General features: G+C 37.6%; 1 pseudogene; it reads left to right on the top strand.

Moving 5' to 3' along the window:
- Positions 1-16,373: 16,373 nt before the first annotated feature.
- Positions 16,374-17,253, top strand: LOC100583377 (annotated as a pseudogene).
- Positions 17,254-25,704: the final 8,451 nt, after the last annotated feature.

Genomic DNA, 25,704 nt, shown 5'->3' with positions numbered 1-25,704 from the left:
CACTTATTTGTGGTACCTAAATATCAACACAATTGAACTCATGGAGATAGAGAATAGATGGATGGTTACCAGAGGCAGGGAAGGGCAGTGGGAGGGAGCAGAGGAAGTGGGGATGGTTAACGGGTTAACAACAACAACAAAAAAAGAATTGAAAGTATGAATAAGATCTGCTATTTTATAGCACAACACAGGGACTATAGTCGATAAGAATTTAATTGTACATGTTTAAATGACTAAGAGTATAATTGAACTGTTTATAACACAAAGAATACGTTTGAGAGGGTAGATTAAAAAATCCCCTTATAAATATGTGTCTATTAAAAACTATCTTTTTGTTGACTCTATTTTTATACTATTAGTAGTTTAAATTCAAATAAAGAAAAATTATGTTGATAGCATTGTTAATAACAGTTTGCATAGCTCTCATACTTTTAATTCCCCACCACTGTCAACATACTATATATATCTCCTATTACTTTTCTTTAACAATTCTGTGGAAAATGCATGATAACACTGAATAAATATTTTTCTTTAAAAATTATAGGATTAATATAATTTTGATTAAGTTATGGTATCACTTCTTCTGTTAAATAATTAGGAAAGGAACAATTTCTGGGGGTCCTTAGTGTATTATGATAAACACTGAAGAATAATTACTTCTCTAATTATTGTTAGAGAAAATAATGAGTGAGCTCTATTCCTTGTCCTCATTCTTAGTGTGTTGATACTGTCACAGGGGCCATACTGAAGCCTGTTCTCTCTAGCTCACTATTCTCCATAGTTTAACTCATTTAAGGAGAAACCCATACGCTTTCTTCTCATAAAATTTCTAGCCTAAAAAAGTTTAGTAACAATCAGTTTCCTTTCAGTCTTCCTATTTCTTTAAAAATTTATTCCTCTTATCAGCAATTATCTACTGGAATGGGGTACATACTCTAGAAAATATAAAAAGCAATTAGAACTGAGTCTGATGTCAAAGAGCATACATACAGTCTTAGTTGTGTGATAAAATGTATAAGTAATAACAAGGAAACCTGATGAAACTTAGGGATGGGTTATCTCCATAATTTTGTGAACATCATTTAACCTGACATAATAAAAATAAAAATAATTAATATGGGTCCTTAGTGATGGATGAACTTACTTTGAGTATTTCAATACAAGATGGATTTGACAAGATGCAGTTTAGAGAGAGAAGATAAAGTTTTTACTTTATCTAATATGGGTTTTAAATTTTCAGTCATTATTTATTCATAGTATAGAAATAGTGTTCCTTAACTGCATCCAAATACTAATTGTATACAAATACTAATTGTATATAAAAGCAAGTCATTTAATATATTCAAATAAGTAATTAGGATACTGCATAATATGAGATTAAAAAAAAGTTGAAATCTGTGAAACTCAATTTCAGTTGAATTGTTTGAAGTTCAAGTTGCAGGGTACTTAATATTAGAGTATTCAACATTGTGGGTTTTAAATAAACTTAAGAGGAAACTATGACATCATCTATAAACATTTCACCTTAATATTAGCTTAATCTCAAATAGAAGGAAAGAGAGAGAAACAGTAATTCTGTGGTATAGCAAAAAAAGGAAAAAAAATGCGGTTCTACATAAATCTAACACTGCTATGTGAATGTCTTTTCCTCAGAAACGTAGTGTTATTTATCAATACTGCCTTTTTAGTTTTACATATGTGTGAAAGTATCAGGAGAGGTATATTTTGGACTTAGATGCATGTTGGTTATTTTTTAATTTGTTATTTTAATTTTCCCAGGCTCTATATTACACTAGCAATGATTCCAAAAGACTTCCATTTAAAAGAGAAAAATATATTGAAAATAAGGCATCTAGTTGTCATTCCCAATATTCTATTGTCATCTATAATGACTAAGGACTAAAGGATATGCAATTACTCTTCTACCAAAAAAATCAATAGCAACATTCATCCTTTTGGAATTGAGAGGACTCCAAGGATATGTGGAGCATAAGAACTTGTCATTTATTTTATTTTATTTTTTAGAATGATGTATGTTGAATGAAATGTCACTATGTAAGCAATGACCACTTTATAAGTAGTACAATTTCCTTCACCTCTTATTTTTTAGAAAATAATTGAAGTCACTTTTCTCTGTGACCAATCCTTCTTTTAGAATGAGGATTAAAATGTTATTCTATTGTTCACCTGCATGAAAGCAGTTGTCATGCACGTTTATAGCAAGTGCCTGAAAGAAAATGGAATATTTCAGGACCACAGAGAGCCTCCTGTTCTTCAGACAGCCATCAACTATTACATTATATGAGGAATTCCACATTCCTTAAAAAATATGCTGGAAATGATGTTATATTGCATTATCATTATATTGGTATTGTAACTTACATTTGCTGTAATTTAGTTTATATAATAAATCTTAAATTGACTTATTTCTAAATTATAATACAATAGGTAATTTCACAATACTTGAAAAAATCCAGATTAATTAGTCAACCATTATAACACATAAAGCTAAGTATGAATATTAGCTAAGTATAAAAATATGTTCTATCTTTCACATTTGAGAAATGTTTACTATTTCAGGCTGGGCGCGGTGGCTCACGCCTGTAATCCCAGCACTTTGGGAGGCCGAGACGGGCGGATCACGAGGTCAGGAGATGGAGACCATCCTGGCTAACATGGCGAAACCCCATCTCTACTAAAAATACAAAAAATTAGCCGGGCGTGGTGGGTACACCTGTAGTCCCAGCTACTCAGGAGGCTGAGGCAGGAGAATGGCGTGAGCCTGCGAGCCGGAGCTTGCAGTGAGCCGAGATCGCGCCACTGCACTCCAGCCTGCGGGGACAGAGCGAGAAAAAAAAAAAAAAAAAAAAAAAGAAATGTTTACTATTTCAAATCACTTCGAAATATAAAGACCTGTGTAGGCTTGAATCAGGATACATAGAATTAGAAGTCCATAAGAGGGCACTAAAATGAAAGCAAATAGGATGGTTTTCTCTTAGGATTAAAATAGCATGCCCTATATACCCATGAAACCCAATACTTTAAGTTATTTAATATTCCAAACTGCTTACCTATGTTTAGTTATTTTAAAACTTCAATATATTACTATCTCATTAACTGTTTAATTCTATTTTATGTAACATACTATTTTAGAAATAACATACATTTAATTACTAAATGGCTAGCATATTAATTTCTTTAATTTTTTAAATATTATGTATTGCATGTGATCAAAATTTTTATGGAATACTAATCAAATAATAATATTTTAAATCTTTCTATATTATTTTTGAAAAAATTCTACTATCAAATTTATCTTTTAATTTTTATATTTAATGCAATTATTTGTTTCATAATTTACAAAAAGACCACTTAGTCCTGCAATGAACTACAGTTTTAAGTTTGGCACAGCATAACCAACTCTCAGTGAATCCCGAAAACAGTGGAAGAAATACAGGTGTAAATAATTGTTAGAAATGGTGCCATTTTAAAAGAAACAGAATTTAAAGTATTATTTCTGAGCTGTAGCTTTTAAAATACTATAAAATATATGTTATGCATATCAATGTAATGCTTACATTTTCTGAAAGTGACATACCTTACATATGTTTGTTGAGGTTGCAACTATAGGATGTCCAGAAAAGAAAGAAAATACACTTAATTTATATAAAACCAAATAAATTCTAGAGAAAGGCTAATAAATCCACTGTTTTACTTCACACACAAGGCGAAGAGTATTATAAAACACAGCTAAAAAAATCTTGTTTTTTTTATTTTTGAACTTTATTTGAAGGCAGAAAATGTTATTGCTAGATGTGATCATGTAATATACAAAATATTAGATATTTTGTATGCATTTAGTTACAACTTCCTTGTGAATATAAGCACTGTCACTCCTGCTGTGTGTGTATCTGCACACGTGTGTGTCTTGCCTAACGTCATTACTTAGCTAATATTCAACTCTAGATATTCAAATATGCCAGGGGTATTCATTTAAGAACAATTATTTATGGAGGTGTTATAAAGTTTATATTGCTTCTCAATGACAATTATTCTAAACATATGTGTGTATATAGTTTTTTTATTATTTGATGTCTTTAGGGTTTAACTTGTTATTAAGTTATAAAATTAAGTCCAAGGATCATTTGAGACAATGCATCCTTCTGCCAAAGGCTGAGAGTTACCAAGTCTTGACCATTGCTTTGGTCATAATAAGTATAATTGGAAAGGTTTTTGTTTGTTTTTTATAACCAAATACCAAATACCATTCTTTACTGAAGATATATAAATATGTCAAAATAAAAATAAAAAAGCTCTCCAGCCTAGGCAACATAGCACAACCCCTCTTTAAAAATTAAAAAATAAAAAAGAAGAAACATCCCAGAGATTGCTTAATGTTTAGGCCATATACCTTACCATGTAAGTGTTACACTTGGATCTTTCTGGGGCGTGTCATTAATTATCATTTTATATAAAACAGCAAAAGCATGAGAGCATGGGTTTCGTGATCACTTGAGGTGTTATGTCAACAGTCAAGTTGAGTGAACACTTGAAATCATATTTGAACCTAGTTTTCAATTACTTTTACCGGATAATTTAACCTCTCTGCACCTTATTGGGTAATACAACAACAACTGAAAATAAAAAAAGATGTCTCTTTTCATGAAAATTATAGAAATAGACATAGTTATCATGAAAGATAATGAAAGATTTACATGATACTGAGAAAAAGTCCAAAGATTGATTGCATTTTAAGTCACTTTAAAAGAAACAGTGTCAAGTAAAACATCTCTTCCCTAATAAGGAAGACTAACTGGTGTTTGTTCTATTACTATTCCTAAACCATAAATTACTTGAGAAATTAAACTATATTCTCTGCTTATTCTATTTAATTCCTAAAAATCAGTCTTGTAACTTGTGGATTTTCAAGAAATGTTGAATGTCAGAGCTGAGTCTTAGGATAGGTTTCTTTTATTTTTCTGATTTTAACAAACACATATGTGGTCGTTGAAAAGGAAGTTCCTGAATAACTTTTTATTTTATGGCTTTTGGATGTAATGGAAAATGTGTGAGACATTTTCTATTTCTTGTTATATGGATAATTTGATGGCCTAAAAACCATCTTCTGGTAAAAAATAACTTTACAATGTTGAATTAAAAATATTCAAATCAGCCAGAAGCAAGAGTCAAGGAACAATGTCTGTCTCTCCTGTTTTTATTATTATTTTTTTCTGTATTGGCTTTTCCTCTAGCTTCTTTGAGGTATAATTGACAAATACAATTGTACATACTTAAGGTTTACAATAATGCCATGATATGCAAATACACTGTGGCATGATTAGCACAACCAAGTTAATTAATACGTTCATCACCTCACCTAGTTACATTATTTTTTGGGAGGGGAAAGGACAGTTAATATCCACTATCTTAGTACAGGCCAAATATACAAAACAGTATTGCTAACTGTAGTCACCATGCTGTACATCAGATCCTCAGAACTTAGATATCTGATAATTGAAAATTTGTTAACTTTGAACAATATCTCCCCATATTCCCCCTCCCTACTCCTTGGCAGCCATCATTCTGCTCTCTGAGTTTGACTTTTTTAGATTCCACATACAAGCGAGATGCACATGTTTCACAAATACGTGCAGCAGTATTTGTCTTTCTCTGTCTTATTTCACTTAGCATAATGCCCTCGAGGTTCATCAATGTTGTCACAAATGTCAGGATTTCCTATATACATATATATATGAAATGCTTTATATATACATATACACACACATTCCTTATATATAAAAATATTTTAAAAAATCAATTCATTCATCCACAGGACATTTTGATTGTTTCCATGTCTTGCCTGTCGTGAATAATGCCGAAATGAATATGAGAGGACTGATACCTCTTTTGGGATATTGATTTGCTTATATAACTAGAAGTGGAATTGCTAGGTTATATGGTGTGGCTACATTTTAAAATACTTATATTCAGGCTGGTTGTGGTGGCTCATGCCTTTAATCCCAGCACTTTGGGAGGTCAAGGCTGATGGATTGCTTGAGTTCAGGAGTTCGAGACCAGCCTGGATAGCATGGCAAAACCCTGACTCTAGAAATCATATACAAAAAAATTAGCCAGGTATGGTGATATGCACCTGTGGTCCCAGGTACTTAGGAGGCTGAGAAAGGAGGATTGCTTGAGCCCAGGAGGCAGAGGTTGCAGTGAGCTGAGACTGTGCCACTGCACTCCAGCCTGGGTAATAGAGTGACACTCTGTCTTGAAAAATAATAAAAGTAAAAATAAAATACTTATAGTCATATTCAAGCTTCCAAGTTTTAGTTAATTATGGTATTTTATACTTTCCTAGGAATATGTTCATTTTTATAGGCTTTGTATTTATTATATTATTAGTAGCATTTAAATATTTATATCTTAATTCTGTATCTGTCAGTTCTCTGTTTGTGAGGCAGTAGTATGAAAGATATCAAGCTATTTTTTGTCTTTTTTATAGTTTTATCAATTATTATACAACATAATGCAAGATTTTAGTGTTATGTGGACCTATTTTGTTGATGGTTTTATCTTCTTCCCTATTATTACTTTTTACAATATATATTTCCCTATTTGTGTCTTAACTTCGTCAGATATGAAATTGCCTCTGTAGTTTTATTTTGCTTTTTAAAATTCATATAACTTTGCCTATTCTTTTATTTGTGCATTTATATGTATTTTGGTATCGACTGGGTATTATTATATTTGGTTGTTCTATGCATTTGGAAGTATAGTATAGTTTTTACAATGGTAGATTTAACTCACGTAATGCGATACTGTTTAAGTCAGATTTACTGATGATATTATTCTTCACTTTTCTCATTTACTATATATAACCTGTAGTTTTCAAAATTGTCCATTTTTTTTTCTGCTTTCCATTGGATAGAGCAGTTTTATTTGATCCCAGTTTAAAATCAATTCCCATTTTTATTACAGTTGCCTCTTTATTTAAAATTCATACTTATATTAGACTTTACTGATTTCTTGAAAATTATATACTTACACACATATATATTAAAAGGTAGTATGCATGTATATGTGTTTGTGTCTGTTTATCTATCGATCAGTCTCTATATATTTCTATCTAGAAATAAATATATCTTAAAATGCAATTGCTAACAGAGAAAAACATCACAAGAAAAGAAAACTACAGATCAATTTATTTTATAAATAGAGACACATGTATTCTCCACAAAATTTTAGCCACCTTAATCTGGCAATATGTAAAAAAAAAAAGAAAAGGTTGTAAGCCGCGACCTAGTGAGATTTATCACAGAAATGCAGTTTGTTGATTATGTGAAGATCAATAAATTTAATATACCAGACCAAAAAACAGAGTCATCTCCACACATGCAATTTTTTATAAAATTTAACACCACTCTATAATAAACATTTATAAACTAGAAATAGAAGGGAACTTTTTCAATCTGGTAAAGTACAGGTACATGTATGAAAACCCACAGCCAACATTACACTTGGTGGTGAAGAACTGACTACTTTCCCCCTAAGATCAAGAACAAGAAGAAAATTCCACTCTTACAAGTTCTATTAACATCATATTGGTGGTTCCAGCCAGAGAAATTCAGGGATAAAATACAATATATCAATACTTTAATTGCTTTATTGCTGAATGACATTCTATTATATAGATATGCCACATTCTATTTGGTCCTTTATCAGTTGGCAGAAACTTGAGTTGTTTACACTTTTTGGCTATTATAAATAATGCTGCTAACATTTATTAACAAGTTTTTTTGTTGCAAATGTTTCCATTTCATATATACTTGCATATATACCTAGGAGTGGAATTGCTAGGTTGTTTGGTAAATCTATGTTTAACTTTCTGAGGATCACTCTAGACTTTTTTCCATGGCAGATGCACCATTTTACATTCAACATAATACAAGGGTCCCAGTTCCTCCATATCTTCACCAAAGTTTTTATTGCTATTAGAATTTGTTATTATAGCCATCCTAGTGGTATGAAGTAGTATTTTATTATGGTTTTGATTTGGAATTTTCTAATAGGTAAGGATTTTCAGCATCTTTTCTTGTGCTTATTGGCCATTTTCATATCTTCTTTGGAGACAGGTCTATTCAAGTCTAATGTCCATTATTAAAATTGTGCTATTTGTCTCTATATTATAGAGTGGTAACAATTCCTTGTATCCTAGATACAAGTCCCTTATCAGATATATGATTTACAAAAATGTTCTCCAATATTTTGGGTTGTCTTTTCACTCTTTAATAATGTATTTTCTAGAACAAAAGTTTTGGGTTTCATGGATTATGTCAATTTATCTATTTTTATTTTTGTTTTTGTTGCTTGAGCTTTGGGTGTCATAGCTAAGAAATCATATTTTCTAAGAAATCAGTGTCATGAAGGCTTATGCCTATATTTTCTTCACAGAGTTTTATACTTTCAACTTATACATTTAGATATTTAGTCAATTTTTAGTTAATATTTGTATAACATACAATACAGGGGTTAATTTTTTTACATGTGGGTATTCAGTTGTCCCAGCAACATTTATTGGAAGACTATTAATTTCCCATTGGATGGTTTTGATTCTCTTGTTGTAAATTAGTTGATCATAAACACATTTTTTTTTTCTGGAATCCCAATTCTATACCATTGATCTATATTGTCCTTACTTGTGGCAGTACTTCACTGTGTTGGTTCCCATCATTTTGTAGTCAGTTTTCAAGTCAAGAAGTGTGAGTCCTTCAACTTTGTTTTCAAGATTGTTTTGACAATTCTTGATGCCTTGCTATTCCATAGAAATTTTATATTCTACTAGTCAAATTTTACAACTAAGTCAGCTGCTGTTCTCATTGGTATTGCGTTAAAACTGGAGATAAATTTGGAGAGTGTTAACACTTGAACAATATTGAATCTTCTGACCTATGATCATGGGGTGTTTTTCCTTTACTTAGGTTTTCTTTCATTTTCTTCAACAATCTCTTCTGATTCTCATAGTAAAGTTTTGCATTTCTTTTTTAAAAATGTATTCCCCAGTATTTTATTATTTTTGACGTTACTATAAAAGGAATACATTTTTTCGAAATCCTTCAAGTGTATACAAACTTGATTTGTATATGTTGATTTTGTTTCCTGATTTTTCTTTCTGAATTCATTTATTAGTCTTAATTATTTATTGATAAAATTTCTTGAAATTTTCTATTTTTATAAGATCATGTCATCTGTGGATAGAATTAGTTTTACACCTTTCCTTCATATGAATGAACCTTGCAAATATCATGATACATGAAGGATGCCAGTCATCAGAACACAAATTGTATGATTTTATTTTTTAAAAATTTCAGAGTAGCCAAATCCATAGAGAAAAAAAAAGATTTGTGGTTGCCTATAGTTGAGGATGTTAAAGAAAGCATATTAACAGTTAAGTTTAATGAACTGTACTTGAGCAATAAACAGATTGAGAACTGGGCAGCATTCTGAATCATCTTTTTTCAAGATTATTTTGGCAATTATGGATCTCTTGCTACTCCCTATGAATTTTGGAATCTGATATGGTTTGGGTGTCCCACCTAAATCTCATGTTGAATTGTAATCCCCAGTGTTTGAGATGGGGCCTGGTGGGAGGTGTTTGGATCATGGGGGCGGACTTCTTGTGAATGACTCGGACCATTCCCTTAGTGATAAGTCTTGCTCTGAATTCACACAAGATCTGGTCATTTAAAAGCGTGTAGCAACTCTCCCCTAACTTTTGCATTCTCTTTCTGTGTCTCTCTCTCTGTCTCTCTCTCTCTCTCTCTCCTCCTCTGTCTCTCTCTCTCTCTCTTCCTTTCTCTCTCTCTGTCTCTCGCTCGCTCATGATTTTACCATGTGATGTGCCTGCTCCTTCTTTGCCTTCAGCCGTGATGGCTTTGCCTCCTGTACAGCTTGCAAAACTGTGAGCCAATTAATCTTTTTCTTTTAAATGACCCAGTCTCAAATATTTCTTTAGAGCAATGTAAAAACAGCATAAGACAGAATCTACTAATCAAATTCTACAAAAAAGTATTGTGAGCTGTATTATAAATTAAAAACAAGCAAAAAAATGCCCTGCAGAGATTACTGATTGTAACCAGAGAGTTTAATATTTGCCTTATATGGGCATAATTTGGCAGCCTTCAGCCTGGGATTGGCTGAGGGTTTAGCTATTAAGACTGGCTGAGACTCAGTTGCCTGTGTATGAGGGTACACTCTTGGATGGATTACAAGTTGCTTGCACATTAAGCTAGGTGGCAGTTCACTATATGCAGCTGCTTTGGGCCAAATTTTTCACCCAAGTATAGAGGCTTGTTTGGGCCAGATTAAATTAATTTAACAGATGTTTGGAGGAAAATACAGAATTACTGCTAATTGGTACAAGTGTCCTTTTGGGAATGATTAAAATGTAAAAGTGATTGTGGTGATGAATATGCAACTTTGTGAATATAGTAAAAATAATTAACTGTGTCTTCTTAAAAGGTGAATTCTCTGATTTATCAATTATATCTTAATAAAACTGTAATTTTTAGAAGCAATTAATTAGCAGTCTTTCATATACTTTCTCATGTATTCCCATGTTGATATTGTCTAGAAATTTTGTTTTTATGCCTCTAATTTTTATTTGGCAATTCATGATTAAGTTACTAAATTATTTGATTATCATTTCTTCCATATTTTTTAACATTATTTTGAATTTGTCCGATGCTGCTATTGAAAAAGCTAACATCAATTTTATTTTTATTTGTAGATTTTTTTTTTTCGTTGAAGTTTTCAGGTGTCTTTCTTTTTTATCTTATTAAATTTAACCTAGGTGTATAATTTGGATTATATAACCCAGGTGGCATCCTTTGAGACCCTTGAATTTGAATGGTATTAGTTTTGATTTACAGGTTTATGTTCATTATGTATTAACTGTTTATTTATGTGCATGTTTTCTCTTTACAAAGATATTTAATTCATTCTCTGTCATTTTTAACTTTATATTTTCTATTTCTTAGTGTTTATTTTATAATTACTCTTTGCCCTATGGCATTTCAGAAAAATTGTATCCATTTCTGAAGCTCTGCTTCATGAGGTGAATGGTGTTTATTATTGTCGCTTTCTATAATAGTGGTTCCTTTTCTCAGATGTGTAATTATTTTGGTTATGTGTGTACCTTCACCTTGGAATATGAGCATTCCTGTCTAGTTATGTGTACAGAAGTAAGGCAAAAGTGCAGGCCTCAAGTTGAGTTTGTCAATCTGAGCTTAAAAAGAGGATAAGAGTAGACTTCAAATAGAGTGTCAGGGAACACAAAGGCACTGCCAACTAAACCAATTTGATGCTGCTTCACTCAGAGACTCTCTGGAGAGGGAGGAGACATTTTATTTAATTTTTATTCTATGAACACTCGACATTTAGAGAAAGCGGGGTTAAAGAAGTAAATGTCTAAAATAGCTGGTTATCCATAACCTTCTTTTATCAATATTTCACCCAGCAAGGATGTGACATAGTCATATACCTGCAAACACTGCACATTCTGAACCACATTCTGAACCGATAATGCCTGGTGTGTGTGTGTGTGTGTGTGTGTGTGTGTGTGTGTGTGTGTGTGTATGTGTGTATGATGACAGCATAGAGAATGATGTTTCTTACTTTAAATACGGTTCCAATTCTCCATTTTAATTCTGTAGGTTTTCCTGGATTTATTTGTTTGTTTGTTTGTTTTTGTAGAGACAGAGTCTTGTTCTGTCGACCAGGCTGGAGTGCAGTGGTATGATCTTGCTTCACTGCAAGCTCCACCTCCCAGGTTCAAGCAATTCTCCTGCCTCAGCCTCCCAAATAGCTGGAAAAACAGGTGTATGCTGCCACACCCTTCTTTTGTATTTTAGTAGAGACAGGGTTTCACTATGTTGCCCAGGCTGGTCTCGACTCCTGAGCTCAGGTAATCTGCCCACCTTGGCCTCTCAGAGTGCTAGGATTACAAGCGTGAGGCACCATGCCTGGCCCCTGGATTTATTTTTTGGAAGAAAAGCTGAAGTCTATGCTGGTCTACCTTATTGTCAGGAACCAGAACCCTAGGCTGTCTTACTCAAACTTATCACTTCTCTCTGTCACATTATAGCACCTTCATACCTATTAATATATTATTCCATCAACTTCGAGTAATTTGAGATGGGATTGGGATCTTAAATCATTTGGCAAGTATACCAGGTTTATCCAGTCTCTCCAGATTTACCTCCGGAAGAATTATCAATTTTACCCACACAAAGAAAGCATAAGAATTTGTTTTCAGTCAATTATAGCAAATGATAACGTTTGGGAGACAATGTGAAACTGACATTTGCAGAACATAATTTGTTGAAAATAAATGGATAACTTGGAAGTTAAGAAATAATTTTAAAGATGATTTCATTCATCGAGGATGAAAAGTACAGGACTTGCTTTAAGGCAATGTCAGTGAGAATAGAAAAGTAAGAAACTGTGTGTATGTCATAGCTTAAAGTTAAAAATTATAGGTCTTAAAAACTGATTTCGGCATATGAAGTAGAATAATTCAAATAAAATTAGGCAGGATGAATGCAATTCCCATTTACTGAATGACATACAGGATGGGAAAAAAAGTTTCAGGAACTACATTGAGTGTAATTTCATTTGCTGTCCATTACAGATTCAAATTAGATGGCATTCACAAAATTATGGAGATAATTGCTCCTTGCTTTTATTGCTGATAATTCCCTTTTGTATTGAGTTGAAGCTCATCATGAAGGGCTGTTTTGTGAATATTTTAGGATCACAGGATCTTCTCTATATTTTTACATTTTGGCAAATAAGGAAAACAACCACATTTTCTGGAACACTCCTCAGTGAGTTACTTACTCCAAGAGTAAGTATTTACAGATAAGGATTGTTATTTATTAACTATTTCTATTAACAATTCAATAACAATAATAACTATTCAATAACAATCTGTAAATTGTTACTTACAGCTAAGAATTTCTCACTGACTGCTGACCCAAATATCAGTCTTGGAGTATTGGGAGAAAAAAAATCAAGATTTGGAAATATATTAAGATTCAAGTCTCTGATTCTCTGTTTATTTGCCTATATTCTCAGAAAGTCTGGTCTCAATCTCTTAACCTCAAGAGATGTAAATACATGTGAAAATAATTCTATCTTTATACTGCTAGTTGATACCTTTATTATTTAAACTAATATATATTGATTATACAAGATTTTGAGAACAAGTTTCTTTTTCCTCCAAAGTTGATGTGGATGGTCTGCCTCTGTGGGCTTCATCTTCAACGGGGTTTTGTCCCTTCCTGAAACAGGTTATCCATTTTTAAAGCACTGATTTCTTTAGGGAATTATCCCCATAAACTTTTCTGTAAAGCATCAATGATTTCACCGTTCTTTCACCCAAGCTTCACCATAAATTTCATGTTTGTTCTTGTTTCAATTTTAGCAGAATTCATGTTGCTTTGATAGGGGCTCTTTTAAAAATGTTGATTTATACTTTTTAGTGCCTCAAACTAGATCTTGTTCAGACTTGTTTTTAAAAGCTAGTATGAATTTATTTTGGTGCAAATTGTTTTTGAAAACCATGCATAGTTTTTCATAATAAACATTTTCATGGATTTTTTGAAGTCCCTCATATATGTTGTGCTAATCACAACAATAATTAGTTATATGCAAACAGGAAAGATCTTGCTCTGAAGGGACTTAAAAGGAGAATATAGATAATTGAAATTTATAAACTAGTATAATATATTCTAAAATAGAGGTCAATATAATAATACAGGAAAGACCACAAATCAGATTGGAAGACATGATGCCTCACTTGGTATATCAATTATGAGTAGTATTAGATATCAAGCATACAACTAGCCTCTAAGCAAAACATCCAGTTCATTCTAGGGCAGAGTCATGAGAGAACATGAGCAATGTATCAGTGCACCAAATTGGGTTGTTATGCTGAATAATGATCTTCTCATTATAGTAAGTTACAACAAAAATTTATTTCTTAGTAATATTTATTATCATTGTGGCTCAGCTACAGCTCAGGGACCAAGACAGATGGAACAACTTTGTGGTAGAGGAAAAAGACATATGGCAGACTCAAGAATTAACTTCTATATAGCTTTGCCGAAAAGTGACGTGTATTACATCTATATATTTCTCAGTGTTCAAAGGAAATCACAGGCTAAATCCGATTTCATTGAAACAGGGCAGTATAAGTCAGCAGAAGTGTTCCTGTTAGACAGGGGAAACAAATAGTTTGAATAATAAGAGAGACCCCAGATTGTTTGATAGTTGAATATAAAATTTAGTAGGCTTCAAACACTATCCATTTGGTAAGTTGTAGATGTATTTGGAAAAGTTGGCATGTGCCAGACTATGAATGGCTTTGCATGACACACAAAAAGTCAATTAAAGGATTGTGCATATGTTCCGATTTTATTAAAAAACTTCAATCTGGCAAAGTACTTCCCAGAGAAGTACTCTTCTCTGGGAAGTAAAACTAAAGCCAAGGAGCTGTGTTAGGAAATACTGCAGTAATTAATGCAATTTGTGAAGGATGAATTTTGGAATAAAACATATAAGACACATTAGAGGAGGAATAAAAAAATGACAGTTTGGAAAAATAATTAGGAGGTTGAATTAATAAAAATTGTGCTCAATTTGAGAGCAGTTACCAAGAAGACACTCTTTCCTTTTATATATTTGATTTGGGCAATTCTGGTGAGTGCTCGTTATCCACTATCACGATAGAGAAACTGGGACAGGTGAAATATTTAAACAGAAGTAGGGTAAGATAAGCACTTCCATTAATAACAGATTAAGTGTAATCTAATAAAGGCTGTTCAGAGACTGTTAGACATGTGTGTCAAATCATACTTCTAATGTAGAGAAAGGGCTGTACTGGAACAATACAGTAAGGGCTGCCAATGTGTATGTTTAATTTATGCTGCAAATCTGATGAGCTCATTTATGAAGAAGGGGATTATATTAAAAAATAAGTAACACTGCTAGGGACAAAATCCTTGAGATTATAGATGTGGGAGATCTGAATGGACATAATAAACATAATAAAACGGCAGAAGGTTAGAGAAATGAAAGCTACTGGAAGGCAGAAGAAAGCAAAAGAAATAGCCTTATAAACTAGGAGTGGTCAGAAATTACATATATATATATATATATATATATATATATATATTTTTTTTTTTTTTTTTTTTTTCTGAGACAGAGTCTCACTCTGTCACCTGGTCTGGAGTGCAGTGGTGCCATCTCAACTCACTGCAACCTTCGCTTACCAAGTTCAAGAGATTCTCCTGCCTCAGCCTCCTGAGCAGCTGGGATTACAGGCGTGTGCCACCACACCCAATTCATTTTTGTATTTTTAGTAGAGATGGGGTTTCACCATGTTGACTAGGCTGGTCTCAAACTCCTGATCTCCAGTGATTCACCTGCCTTGCCCTCCCAAAGTGGTGGGATTACAGACATGAGCCACTGCGCCCGGCCAGAAATGTCAAATACTTCCTAAAGAATAGGAAAATAAGGAGTCAAATTGTTACTAGATTGGGCAATTAGTTATTCATGAGTGAATTTTGATTAATACATTTGGATGAATTCATTTTATGCAGCCCCTTTGCTTCAAACACATGGCAATTATAGACAAAATATACTTATCATTAAAAATGAAGAAAAAATTGAATTTGGTAAAAGGCAAGATAAAAGGTTTGCAGAACAGAAATGAAATACAAATTCAGAGAACTGAACATATATAGGATGTCTCAAAAGATCAATGAAAATTAAGCAGTAAATGCTGCAAATTCACAATAAAATAGTATTGAGGTTTGACCATTCAAATTTATTCTAAATTTTTAGCTTTGTGAACTTTCTATAATTAACATCTAATTTTATTTTTTATCAATAGGAAGTACTAAAATAAATTTTAGTTCTCTACTTTTGTTTTAATCATCATAGAGTTGCTAGATAAAGTACAGGGATTCCAGATAAATTTGAATTTCATATAAATAATTACTTTTTTATTATAATCATGCCCCATGCAATATTTAGGACATGCTTACAGGGGAAAAGTATTGTTATGTGAAATTTAAATTTATCTGAACACCTTATATTGTTACTTGCTGAATCTATCAACCGTTAAGGAGGGGTCTTAGAGAACATTTTTTTAATTCAAAATTCACAAAACTAAATGATTGGAAAATAAATTTCAAATAATTATATATATATTTTTAAAAACTATAGCATCTATGCCGTTGAAGTGTATAAACTACTTAAAAGTGCTGAAAGACATATGGGACGTTTTATAGACTCTTTAGCAAATGGTGCTGTGGCAATTAACCGTATCCCAGATCTGGGACACGTCTGTGGTGCTGTCCATGGACAACAGCCGCACCTCAGCCCTGCTGCGCTTGGCAATCTTGTCGGACTGCGCCTTGACCTCTGCAATGACGGTGTCCAAGCGCAGCAGGGCTGAGGCTGAGAGCATGGACCAGATCAAGTATGAGGAGCTGCAGACGCTGGCTGGGAAGCACGGGGATGACCTGCAGCTCGCAAAGACTGAGAACTCCAAGATGAATCGGAACATCAGCCAGCTCCAGGCTGAGACTGAGGGCCTCAAATGCCGGAGGGCTTCCCTGGAGGCCGCCATCACAGTTGCCGAGCAGCGCAGGGAGCTGGCTGTTAAAGATGCCAAGGCCAAGCTGTCCGAGCTAGTGGCTGCCCTACAGCGGGCCAAGCAGGACTTGGAGCAGCAGCTGCGGGCGAGTACCAGGAGCTGATGAACATCAAGCTGGCCCTGGACATGGAGATCGCCACCTACAGGAAGCTGCTGGAGGGCGAGGAGAGCCTGCTGGAATCTGGTTTGCAGAACATGAGTATCCATAGGAGGACCATTAGCTGTTATGCAGATGCCCTGAGCTCAGCCTGTGGGGACCTCAAAACTCCCGGCCTCAGCTACGCCTGGGCTCCAGCTTTGGCTCTGGCTCGGGCTCCAGCTCCTTCAACTGCACCAGCTCCACCAGGGCCGTGGTTGTGAAGATGGAGACCCGCGATGGGAAGCCAGTGTCCGAGCCCTCTGACATCCTGCCCCAAGTGAACAACCATAGCAGACCCTCTCAGTATACCCCTCCTGCAGCTGCCCCAGAGCCCCTGAGGGAGGCCACTGTGCAGGGGAGCACAGGGAACAGGAGACCCACCTGAGGCTCAGCTGTAGCCCTCAGCCCACTGGCTGGGGAGTTTACTGCCTGGGGTAGCCCCCTTGCCCGTGCCTCCAGCTACAAAACAATTCAATTTTTTTTTCCCCTAACAAAAACCTCAGCTACCTGTGCCAAAAAAAAAAAGGAATGACACAAACAGTAAAACAGAAAAATATATTCTAGTACTACAGAAACAATATAGTATTGAAAATGAATGTATGAGAAAGATGAGTCATAATGTGCATTAGAGTTTATCCTTGGATAATGAGCAAGGAAAAATAGATTGCAAACTATTTTAGAAAATATAATAGTATTTATATAAAGTATATTTTATGGACACTTACATGATTGGTAATAATATAAAACATTCATAGAATGGAAGGTGGCATATTTGAGAGAATGTTATTTTGGGGAATTAAAGGGCGAATAAAGAAGATATTTACATTTATCTATTGATTGCATTTAAAATATTATTAAACATTATAAAATGCTAATATTTAAAAGGTAGCTAAAAGTAGATGCTAACGCTGTAGAAGTAGATGATAATGTTCAAATTCTAGTTCTGCCACTTGCTAGCTGTGTGGCCTTAGAAAAGCTATGGATCTTCTCAGTGACTATTTTATCATTTGTAAAGGGGAACAGAAATAGTACATACCTCATAGGGTTGATTACACTCTTTATCAAAAGATTACATGAGTTAAAACTTTTAAAGTGCTTGGAATATAGCAAGACTGTTGGTATTTGAGAAATAAGGTAACATCAATAAAGAGTAGTATGTATTTTTGTTGTTAATTAAATAATTCTTTACAGAAATATTTTAGGTGATTAACATAATGGCATTGGTAAAGCAGTGTTGTGGCCAAGAACAATCTAATAAACAAAAGAAAAGCAAGTGTGCTTTTCAGGAATCTTGGCTATATAAAGAAGAGATGGGTGGTAAACTAGGATCTGGTGGCCATGGGAGGACTCTTGCTTCAATGCAGAGACAGAAGACCTAGGAGAGGGGCAGAGTGAATAATTCTAGAGAGCAGGATTTAGAGACTAAGGCTTTTCCCTAAAATTTGGGAGTTGTTTTAATCCTGGGAGACATGAAAACCTCGTTTTTGGCAAAAACTAGTAGCACTTCTCAGGCGAGAACCAAAAGAAAATTTTAAAAGTTACTAATTCTGGAATATGAAGTTGACAGAATTTATATCTGAGGGCCTCTGTTTCTCTGGTAAGTATGATGTGTGATTAAATTCTGAAGTTCTTGAGGACAGTCATCAAAATGTGGTTTAAACATTGAAGTTGTAATAAATTATGGTCAACTTGACAGTAATACTGTAATGCCTAAGGTTCTTGCCTAGCCACGCCAAAGAATTGGTGTGGCGGCCGCCCGCAGGGAGTGATAGAGACACAGACTGAGAGAGGGAAGAAGCTGTAGGCTTTATTGAGCAGAGTGAAAGTACAAAGCTTCCACAGCGTGGAAGGGGTCCCGAACGGGTAGCCAGAGTTAGATTATACCATTTCCTTTTAAACTCTTTAAGTCAGGAAATACGTGTGGCAGGAAGAGGTTACCAGAGCAAGAAACAAAGGCAGCAGATTGTTTTGTGACGTGTCTTAGATTTTGAGGAAAACCGGAACTGCAACTGAGGTTTTATCTACTTTATAGGCTTGCAGTGGCATGGCAAAGGAGACAGGATCTCACAGGACTTTACAAAGTAGGTTTACAAGGAATTGGAATTGGGAGTATGGATAAGGTCTACTGGTCACAGAAAAATGGGCAGTTAACATACCTTTTAGTTTTGGGGGAGGGGGAAGGGAGAGAGGACACAGGGAAACTTACAGCAAAATTTTCACTGTTTATAGCTTTCTTGGGGAAGAAATCACATGCACAAATCCTGGTGTTAGGAATATTTTAAGCATATGTCTTCAATATTATTCATCCAGGACTGAAGTAAGTCCTGATGCAGGAAATGCGTGAGTTTCACAGCTTTCTGAGCCCCTACTTGACCAGGGAACCCCAGCTGGCACCTCCTGTCAGCCCCCCCTCTAAACAGGACACCCCAACTGCTGTTGGGAACTGGGCGATGGTTGTTCTGGCTACTTCCTGCTGCTTAGGAGCAAAGAAAGGGCCCTGCAGTTGTGGTGTCCTCCAGAGGGGAAATTTTTAGGCCAGTCGAGGGACCAGCAGGTTGAGACAGGGGTCCTCGGTAGAAGCCGTAAGTTGAGCTTATTTGAGGTTCCATTTGTAAGACCATTTGTAGCTTGATGGCCTCGATCATGGAGGAAACAAATTTGACAAGGAGGTTAAAAATGAAAGGCCCAAAGGCGAGTAATAGTAGGATGGCTGTCCCAGGTATCCATTGGTTAAACATATTTCAGGGTCCTGAGTGTTCAAGCTCCTTTTTCCTACTTTCTATCCATTCTCTTATTTCTTTGACCTTTTCAGTAATGATTCTTGACTGTTTAACGAAATAGCAACATTCTTCTTTTATGAAGAGGCAGGTTCCTCCTCTTTCAGCTGTTAATATGTCTAGGTCTCTTCAGTTTTGGAGGACTACCGCAGCTAGAGAATTAAGCTGGGCTTGTAGGGTCACTAGGGAGTTGGCAACTCATTCCATGTCATCATTTAATTCTTGTGATAATTTATAATATAATTGGGTGGAGGAGGTTATACCTCCAATTTCAGTCCCAAGCCTGCACAATATTTCGGCTCCTACAATAAAAGGGACAATAAGGGCTCATGTGTGATGGGATTGGGGTATGAGAAGACTTTGTAACTCTTGTTCAGTATATATGGACATGGGAGGTGCTAGAAAGGAGAGAAAGCATAGTTCTTTTGGAGTGCCATTTAGGCATCGATAGGCTGTGTTATCACAGATGAAAAAGATGCCTGAAGTTAGACAGGTGAAACCTGAGGTTACTGATATCTAGGAGTGACATCGGGAGGTGTTCTTATTGAGAGTCATGCTGAAGTTTATGCATGTGAGATTTGAGGCCTTTGTGGCTGGTAAATTGGTGACTATGGGACCGATTGATTTGGTGGTGTTTAGGACTGGGGTGGGTGGATAAGTTCCACTGCCCGGGGACAGGGACTGGGACATATGGTTGAAAAAGCAAGGGGAGACACATCCAACAGTTGGTTGGATTACTAGGAGAGGCCTTTTGTATTCCTGTAAGGGTGGTGTTTAACAGGCTCCAGAGACAAGAATGAGAGTTAAGGGTTTCTTGTAGCCTGGAAAGGTCTAATTTCTTGTACGGACTGGGAGTACTAGAGAGCTAGACTAAGGTTTTTTTTTTTTTTTGAGATGGAGTCTGGCTCTATCGCCCAGGCTGGAGTGCAGTGGCGCAATCTCGGCTCACTGCAAGCTCCGCCTCCCGGGTTCACGCCATTCTCCTGCCTCAGCCTCTCCGAGTAGCTGGGACTACAGGCGCCCGCCACCACGCCCGGCTAATTTTTTGTATTTTTAGTAGAGACGGGGTTTCACTGTGGTCTCAATCTCCTGACCTCCTGATCCGCCCGCCTCGGTCTCCCAAAGTGCTGGGATTACAAGCGTGAGCCGCCGCGCCCGGCTTAGACTAAGTTTTTAATCACTTGGATTAAAAGTGATTGGATATGCCCTTCTTTAGCCTCATCTTGGATGCCTCCTCCATCAGACATACCTATATGCATATAATATGTCCAGCAATCATTGGCCCCCCATTTCTCAGGGCAGTCAGCTCAGATCATTTTTCCTTGGTGATATATATGGCCATTGTGAGAGCAGAGAGAAGCAGTTTTGTAACACCTTGCTGATTCTTTTTCAGTAGGACTTAAGGTCTCATCAAGAAGTAACATGATCTCTCTCCATGTTAGATCAAAGGACTGCCCCAATCTTTGCAGAATATCTATATAGTTATCAGGATCATCTGAGAATTTCCTTAAATCTGCCTTTGTTTGTTTTAAATCTGAGAGTGAAAAGGAGGCATGCACATAAATGGGCCCAAATTCTCCTCCTACTGCTTGTAAGGGACATAGTTAGGGTGCCTGGCTCTTGGAGTTTACATGCTCTTTCTGGTGTGCCTTTAATACTTCAGTGGGGCTGGATGGAGGAGAGTCACTGGGGGAGGAGAGTGGGGCTGAGGGAAGAGGCCCTGAGTATGGAGGCAATTGTGAGCCTCTGTCATTTGGGTAAAGCTTGCAGACTTGGCACAGGGCAGTATTGTCACAAAGGGCAAAGAATGCTTGTACATAAGGGACTTCACTCCAGTTACCTTCCTGTTTACAGAAAATATCTAGTTGTAGAATGATGTTATAATTAATACTTCCCTCAGGGGTCCAAGTTTCTCCATTTTGTAAGGAATACTATGGCCAGGCAGTGGTACAGAAGAAAATCAGCCGCTTCTTTTTCAAGGTCTCAGGGTCGAATTTGTCCTAGTTATTTAGGATACATCTTAAGGGAGTGTCCGGTTTTGAAAGTGTGCTACCCATATGGAATTTTAAACACAGGGATGCCCACACCCCTGGTTAGTTCTGGGACTCGTCTTCCCTTAGGGTGTCCCCTAAGTGTCAGGTCCAATTGTCCTCAAAGCTCATGGCTGCTTTTCCTAAGCTCTCCATCTACCGGATTTAACCATGCTTACTGGCGGGATGGAAACTTCCCTTGCCCCTGCCGTGTACCCATTAACTACTAAATGGGGCACAAGGAATGTTGGATTTATTGTGGTCCTTCTGCCAATTCGTCCTACCTGTTCCAAGGTGGCAAGGCCTGGGTTGGGGGCACCACTGATGCTTACATGCTAAGGCCCAATCTATGTGGCCCTGGCCATAAAACTGTCCTTCAAGGAGAAATCTGTGAATTAGCGACAAGAGGCTTAGTAAGCTTAAAGGGTGGTGGATGTCCTCTAGGCCAGGGATGAGAGGATAGCTGCTGTACTTTACCCTTCTGTCCCCACTTACCATCAAAGGAGTAAGGCCCCCTCTCAAGGTGGTACCAGTATCCTGTGTCCCAACTGACTATATTTTTTTTCCATCCAATACCAATTATTGAATGGTTGAAAAAACAATTCAACTGCTCTAAGACCTGTGCCTATGCACCACAGATTGTTCTTGAGAGGCCCCAAGGAAGGTGAAACTCTATCTGGGGAGCAATGGAGGAAATGCCCTAAGGCTTCTACTATCCACATGAAAATTGCAGACCTGTCTTTAAATTGTCCTGATGTGGGGGACCATCACTATGGTGGGGAACTGGCCCTTTAAAATAGCCATCAAATGGTGACACCTGCCTAAACCCTGGAGGGCACCATGAACGGGGATCTTCTGGGTGCCACTGCAAGAATTTAAGACTTCTAAATAGGGAATCTTGATTCTGCAGAGCGGGAATAACCTTGCTTATGAAATGAGGAAAGAAGTTTAACCGGTGGACATTAGTACCCAGGAAGCAGGAGTCAGAAGATGTGGCTGTCTCCTGCTCACTAACCCATGCAGGGGGAGCCTCTGGCAGGGCCATGGGCTCAACCAGGATATCTGGGAGACCAAGACATCCGCTGAGCATTCCCGGGTGTACTTCAGGACCACCTCGGAAAGCAAAAGAGTTAGAACTGGTTCCAAGCAAACCAATGCTCCCAACTCCAAAGGGTCGGGAGTTGTTAGAGAGCCTTTTCCCAGAGAGCCTGACACCGTGTCTTTAGTCCGACGGTCATGCTCATTGTCTTTAAGTGGCTGACAGGGGCCTAGTGTTTAGCCTCTGAATTCTAAGGAAGAACAGGACAGAATAGCAAGTGAAAGACGTCTGATTGTACTCACCACGTGATGACCTAGATGTCTTTCCTGGAGACTCCTGGCTGGCTCGCCAAGATGTAACGCCTAAGGTTCTTGCCTAGCCATGCCAAACAATTGATGCAGTGGTGCAGCAGCTGACCGCAGCGAGTGACAGAGACACAGACAGAGAGAGAAAAAGCTGTAGGCTTTATTGAGCAGAGTGAAGGTACAAAGCTTCCACAGCGTGGAAGGGGTCCTGAACGGGTAGCCAGAATTAGATTATCCATTGCCTTTTAAACTCTTTAAGTCATGAAATACGTGCAGTGGGATGATGATACCAGAGCAAGAAACATAGGCAGCCAATTATTTTGTGACACGTCTTAGATTTTGAGGAAAACCAGAATTGCAACTTAGGTTTCATTTACTTTATGACCTTGCAGCAGCATGGCAAAGGAGACAGGATCTCACAGGACTTTACAAAGTATGTTTACAAGGAATTGGAATCGGGAGTATAGGTAAGGTCCGCTGGTCACAGAAAAACAGGCAGTTAACATTCCTTTTAGTTTTGGGGGAGAGGGAAGGGAGAGAGTGAGAGAGGACACAGGGAAACTTACAGCAGAATTTTCACTGTTTATAGCTTTCTTGGGGAAGAAAACACATGCACAAATCCTGGTGTTAGTATGTCTGGAATCGGTGGGTTCTTGGTCTCACTGACTTCAAGAATGAAGCCACGGACCCTCGCGGTGAATGTTACAGTTCTTAAAGATGGTGTGTCCGGAATTTCTTCCATTGTCTCACTGGCTTCAAGAATGAAGCCGCAGACCTTAGCAGTGAGCGTTACAGCTCTTAAACGTGGCACGTGTGGAGTTGTTCGTCCCTCGCAGTGGGTTCATGGTCTCACTGGCTTCAGGAGTGAAGCTGCAGACCTTTGTGGTGAGTGTTACAGCTCATAAAGGTGACGTGGACCCAAAGTGGGAGCAGCAGCAAGATTCATTGCAAAGAGTGAAAGAACAAAGCTTCCACAGCATGAAATGGGACGAGAGTGGGTTGTGGCTGCTGGCTTGGGAAGCCTGCTTTTATTCCCTTATCTGGCCCCACCCACATTCCGCTGATGGGTCCATTTTACAGAGACCGGATTGGTCTGTTTTACAGAGAGCTGATTGGTCCATTTTGACAGGGTGCTGATTGGTGCGTTTACAGTCCCTGAGCTAGACACCAAAGTTGTCCAAGTCCCCACTAGATCAGATAGACACAGAGTGCTGATTGGTGCATTTACAAACCTTGAGCTATACACAGGGTGCTGTTTGGTGTGTTTACAAACGTTGTGCTAGACACAGAGTGATGATTGGTGACTCCACGAACCCTCCCCCAAGTAGACACAGAGTGCTGATTGGTGCATTTACAATCCTCCAGCTAGACATAAAAGTTCTCCAAGTCCCCACTGGATCAGGAGCCCAGCTGGCTTCGCATAGTAGATCCCTTGCCAGGGCCACAGGCAGAGCTGCCCGCCAGTCCCGCGCCATGTGCCAGCACTCCTCAGCCCTAGGGCAGTCAATGGGACTGGAAGCAGTGGAGCAGGGGGCGGCTGGCGGCCGCCGGGAACCCACAGTGGGGTGAGGAGGCGGGGCTTGGGCATGGCGAGCTGCAGGTCCCAAGCCCTGCCCTGTGGGGAGGCGGCTGAGGCCCCGCGAGAATTCAAGCGCAGCGCTGGTGGGCCGGCAGTGCCGGGGGGACCAGGCGCACCCTCTGCTGCTGCTAGCCCGCGGGCTGGTGGCGCCTGCCGGCCGCTCCCAGTGCAGGGCCCGGCAAGCCCGCGCCCATCGGGAACTCGCGCTGGCCCGCCCCGGTTCCCATGCGCGCCTTTCCCTGCACAGCTCCCTGCAAGCAGAGGGAGCCAGCTCCGGCCTCGGCCAGCACAAAGAGCGGCTCCCACAGTGCAGCGATGGGCTGAAGCGTTCCTCAGGCGTGGCCAGAGCGGATGCAGACGCTGAGGAGGCGCTGAGAGCGAGCGAGCCAGGGCCGCCAGCAGGTTGTCACCTCTCATTAGGAATATTTTAAGCATATATCTTCAATATTATTCATCTAGGATCGAAGTAAGTCCTGATGCAGGAAATAAGTGAGTTTCGTAGCTTTCTGCGCCCCTACTCGACCCGGGAAGCCCAGCTGGTACCTCCTCTCAATACCTCAAAAGTACTCTTTGGTAATTATTTTCTAGCAGAATGGCAGAACCTAGCATTGTGGAGTAGACAGCAAAGTGCAACTGGTGAAACTGTTTCTGTGTGTATTTGTTTTACTGAGAAGTAATACAGGGAACTAACTAGACTTGGGGCTCTGAAATAGAAGCCCAGGCTTCCAGTTTAGATTCAATTCTTGGTCAAGGACTTTAACCGCTCTGTATTACAGATACAATATCAATAAATTAGACACAATAATAGAATGTACACCATGAGTTTTTGTGAAAATTAGAAGTGTTAAAGGAGCTAGAAGTAACTGAAACATAGTCAAGCATGTAACAAATGTTATCTACTATAATTACTTCTACCATTACTATTCATTGTTACGATCAAATTTTGTATCTACACGTTAAGATGTTTCTTTTTTATCATCTAAGATTTGTTTTAGTTCGAGTTCAGGGAAGCACAGAAAAAAATGGCCACCTAAATATAAAATATCTGTTTATGGGTAAATCATACTGACTTCACAGTAGTGGTTTCCTTGGAGAATGAGCAAGAT

The sequence above is a fragment of the Nomascus leucogenys genome, chromosome 1a, assembly GCF_006542625.1.
Source record: "Nomascus leucogenys isolate Asia chromosome 1a, Asia_NLE_v1, whole genome shotgun sequence".
In the NCBI taxonomy this organism is placed as follows: Eukaryota; Metazoa; Chordata; class Mammalia; order Primates; family Hylobatidae; genus Nomascus; species Nomascus leucogenys.
The sequence above is the reverse complement of the archived record's forward strand: the minus strand, read 5'-3'. Positions and strand labels throughout refer to the sequence as shown.